Raw genomic sequence first — 5,088 nt, forward strand, 5'->3', positions numbered from 1 at the left:
TACCCCCACCCTCAAACCCTGAAAAAAAAAACCCAGCCTACTCAAAGCATTTTGCTTCAGCCAAGTTATTTATGTACATTATAAATGGCAGTGAAACTGTTTCTCTAATTGCTACAATTTTTAAAGAAGCTGGTACAATTAGTAATTGCATTAAATCGCCTAACTTAATTTGACAACATTAAGAATTAGTCACTTTACAAGCTTTAAAGTGCTTGTCTTTGTTCTACAAAGAAAGTAATTTGGTAGTGTATTAATATTATTAAAGTATATTGGATGATATTTAAAATGGAATAGACTAGAAGCAGTTTTAAAGGGTAGCAGAGTCTTTGTATGTCAATGTAGTCATTCAAGTTAGATGATATGGTTATTAATTTGACAAGAGATAGTATTCTTTTGAACTCAGAAAGTGTAGTATTTGCCACAGCATATTTGAAGTTCATATTTTGGTTGCAGTTCACAATCAAATTATTTGGTGTAATGGGAAGGAAAAAAGATACTGATTTGATGATCAGAATTTTTTTTGGTATGCAGTAATCTAGAAATGTTTACTACTTGGGCAGTTATTTTATTCCACATTATAACTAACTTTATGAATGACATTAATGCCAAGTTGCTAGAATAATTTAAAAATTGTGCCTGTTTTGTATTTTTCAAGCAAGTTGAAAAAAATTAATGCTATCTGAGTCATAGTCATGTGTTTCATTTTTGATTTGAGAATAGTGAATCTTTTTTAGGAAGGTGCAGTGTGGGGAAAGTTTTTGAGGACTGTAAGTTTTCTCCAAAAATGTTTTTCTTTTCTGTTTTTTTTTTTTTCTTTCTGATCTGTGCAACTCCACAATGACTGTTTCCTGCCTGTACCTTTGGATTACCAAAATTCATGCATAAACCTGAAATTTCCAAAATGAGTTACTACCTGCAGGTTTTCTCAGGGGAAAAAAAAAAAACACAAACTTTTCCAGTAGTTGAACATTTCCCTATGTATTACCTATAAATACTTCCCTAAATAAATCAGTTTTAAATAGCAAGCACAAGTTTAGAAAAGTGAACATAGTTGTAAAATGCATCTTTGAAAAGAGTAAATGAAGAGAGGTGATATTTAATGCCAGTTTGTTTTTAAATAACATAAATGCTCTTATTTTGTCATAAAAGTTAAATTAGATCTAAGTAGTAAGTTTTTCTATCCCTAACCTAAATAGCCAACTAGTGTTGACTTGTGATAAGAGGGCTATAGAAACCTGGATAGCCACATACAAAAAAATGAAGATGGATCCTTATTTTATTGTATGTAAAACATTAATTCAAAATGGACCTAAACATGAAACTGTAAGAGAAAACATAGGAGAAAGATTCATGAAATTTGATTTGACAATGATTTCTTAGATATGACACTAAAATCACAGGCAACAACAAAAACAACAGAATATAAATTAAGCTACATCAAAAACTTAAAACTTCTGTGCATCAAAGGACATTATCAACAGCATTAAAAGGCAACCTATGGAATGGGATAAAATATTTGGAAATCATTTATCTGTAATGTATATATTCGGAATATACACGGAACTTATACAACAATAACAAAAAACTCCCAATTCAAAATTGGCAAAGATGTGAATAGACATTTATCTAAAAACAAAATACAAATGGCTAATAAAGCACATGAAATTCAATATCACTAACCATTGAAAGTAAAAGTGAAAGTGAAGTCGCTCAGCCGTGTCCGACTCTTTGCAACCTGTGGACTCTAGCCTACCAAGCTCCTCTGTCCATGGGGTTCTCCAGTCAAGAATACTGGATTGGGTTACCATTTCCTTCTCCAGGGGATCTTCCCAACCCAGGGATCGAACCTGGGTCTCCCGCATTGGAGGCAGACGCTTTAACCTCTGAGCCACCAGGGAAGCCCCATTAGGGAAATGCAAATCAAAATCTCAGTGAACTATCAGCTCACATTCATTAGGATGACTAGTATCAAAAACATGGAAAGTAAAGGTGTTGGTAAGAATGTGGAGAAATTAGAACACTTGTGCACTGTTGGTGGCAACGTAAAATGATGCAGCAACTATGGAAAATGGTATGGCGGTTTCTCAAAAAAATTTTTAAATAGAATTAACATCAGTTCAGTAGCTCAGTCGTGTCCGACTCTTTGCGACCCCATGAATTGCAGCACACCAGGCCTCCCTGTCCATCACCAACTCCGGGGGTCCACCCAAACCCATGTCCATCGAGTCAATGATGCCATCCAACTATCTCATCCTCTGTCGTCCCCCTCTCCTCCTGCCTTCAATCTTTCCCAGCATCAGGGTCTTTTCTAATGAGTCAGCTCTTCACATCAGGTGGCCAAAGTATTGGAGTTTCAGCTTCAACATCAATCCTTCCAATGAACACCCAGGACTGATCTCCTTTAGGATGGACTGGTTGGATCTCCTTGCAGTCCAAGGGACTCTCAAGAGTCTTCTCCAACACCACAGTTCAAAAGCATCAATTTTTCAGTGCTCAGCTTTCTTTGTAGTCCAACTCTCACATCCGTACATGACCACTGGAAAAACCATAGCCTTGACTAGACAGACTTCTGTTGGCAAAGTAATGTCTGTGCTTTTTAATATGCTGTCTAGGTTGGTCATAACTTTCCTTCCAAGGAGTAAGCATCTTTTAATTTCATGGCTGCAGTCACCATCTGCAGTGATTTTGGAGCCCAGAAAAATAAAGTCAGCCACTGTTTCCCCATCTATTGGCCATGAAGTTATGGCACCAGATGCCATAATCTTAGTTTTCTGAATGTTGAGCTTTAAGCCAACTTTTTCACTCTCCTCTTTCACTTTCATCAAGAGGCTCTTTAGTTCCTCACTTTCTGCCATAAGGGTGGTATCATCTGCATATCTGAGGTTATTGGTATTTCTCCCGGCAATCTTGATTCCAGCTTGTGCTTTTTACAGCCCAGTGTTTCTCATGATGTACTCTGCATAGATTAAATAAGCAGGGTGACTGTATACAGCCTTGACATACTCCTTTTCCTATTTGGAGCCAGTCTGTTGTTCCATGTCCAGTTCTAACTGTTGCTTCCTGACCTGCCTACAGGTTTCTCAAGAGGCAGGTCAGGTGGTCTGGTGTGCCCACCTCTTTCAGAATTTTCCACAGTTTATTGTGATCCACACAGTCAAAGGCTTTGGCATAGTCAATAAAGCAGAAGTAGAAGTTTTTCTGGAACTCTCTTGCTTTTTCGAGGATCCAGCAGCGGATGTTGGCAATTTGATCTCTGGTTCCTCTGCCTTTTCTAAAACCAGCTTAAACATCTGGAAGTTCACGGTTCACACATTGCTGAAGCCTGGCTTAGAGAATTTTAAGCATTACTTTACTAGTGTGTGAGATGAGTGCAATTGTGCAGTAGTTTGAGCATTCTTTGGCATTGCTTTTCTTTGGGACTGGAAAGAAAACTGACCTTTTCCAGTCCTGTGGCCACTGCTGAGTTTCCCAAATTTGCTGGCATATATAGTGCAGCACTTTCACAGCGTCATCTTTAGGATTTGAAATAGCTTAACTGGAATTCCACCACCTCCACTAGCTTTGTTCGTAGTGATGCTTTCTAAGGCCCACTTGACTTCACATTCCAGGATGTCTGGCTCTAGGTGAGTGATCACACCATCGTGATTATCTGGGTTGTGAAGATCTTTTTTGTACATTCTTCTGTGTATTCTTGCCACCTCTTCTTAATATCTTCTGCTTTTGTTAGGTCCTACCATTTCGGCCCTTTATTGTGCCCATCTTTGCATGAAATGTTCTCTTGGTATCTCTAATTTTCTTGAAGAGATCTCTAGTCCTTCCCATTCTGTTGTTTGTATTGAATTATATGACCCAGAAATTCTACTTCTGGGTATATACCAAAGGATTGAAAGCAAGGTCTCAAAAAAATATGTGTACACGCATGCTCTTAGCAGCATTATTTACAATAGTCAAAAGGTAGAAGTAACTCAGTTGTCCATGGATAGATGATGAATGTATAAACAAAATGTAGCATATAGAAACAATGGATAATTGTTCAGTCTTAAAAAGGAAGTAAATTCTGACAGGTGCCACATCCTGATTGAACCTTGGGGATGTTATGCTAAGTGGAATAATCAATCATAAAATTCAACTATTGTATGATTTCACTTATATGTGGAGTTGAGAGCAGTCAAAAATCATAGAATTGAAAGGTGGAATTGTGATTGCCAGGGAATGTGTGAGGGAGGGAGAAATTGGAAGTTATTTAGTGGATATAGAGTTTCAGTTTTGTAAAATGAAACATTTCTGGACTTGGTTGCACAACAATCTAACAAGTATATGTGAATATGCCTAATATTACTGAACTTTACTCTTTAAAATGTTCAGATGCCAAATTTCATTATGTGCTTTTTTTTTTAAAACCACAGTTAAGAGAAAAACTTGTTTTGTGAGGATAAAGTGAAAAGTGAAAGTCTCTCAGTCGTGTCCCAGTCTTTACAGACTATACAGTCCATGGACTTCTCCAGGCCAGAATACTGGAGTGGGTAGCCTTTCCCTTCTCCAGGGGATCTTCCCAACCCAGGGATCCAACCCAGGTCTCTTGCATTGCAGGCAGATTCTTTACCAGCTGGACCTCAAGGGAAACCCAAGAATACTGGAGTGGATAGCCTATCCACTGGGGTCTCCTGCCTTGCACGCAGATTCTTTAGCAACTGAGCTATGAAGGAAGCAAGGTAAGCTAATTAGGATAAAAAAAAGTCTTGAACACCTTGCTTAGAAACACTGAAAAACAGTGTGGATAAAACCAACTTGAAAAACACTGGTATATAATAAGTGTGTGTGTGTATGTGTATAACTTTAGCTGAATTATTTAAATTTACATGACATGCTAGCCTGTATCTCCTGAGAACAAGGATAATCTTCTACATATCATTATATACCATAATACTACATGCATACTACATCTCAGTATCATCATCACAATAAAAAATTTAATATTGAACAATAAGATATTCTGATATACATTCTATATTCATATTTCTCCAAATAAGATTTTTCTTCTCCATGAAGGATCGATCAAGGATCATATTTCAAACTTAGTTGTGATGT

General features: G+C 37.3%; 1 non-coding gene across 1 annotated transcript; it reads right to left on the minus strand.

Annotated features, from left to right (window-relative positions):
- Positions 1-1,826: 1,826 nt before the first annotated feature.
- TRNAW-CCA lies at positions 1,827-1,898 on the minus strand. The gene has a single exon. It is a non-coding gene; the product is annotated as a tRNA-Trp (tRNA).
- Between the last annotated feature and the right edge of the window lie 3,190 nt (positions 1,899-5,088).

The sequence above is a fragment of the Cervus canadensis genome, chromosome 22 (genome assembly GCF_019320065.1).
Source record: "Cervus canadensis isolate Bull #8, Minnesota chromosome 22, ASM1932006v1, whole genome shotgun sequence".
NCBI lineage: Eukaryota > Metazoa > Chordata > Mammalia > Artiodactyla > Cervidae > Cervus > Cervus canadensis.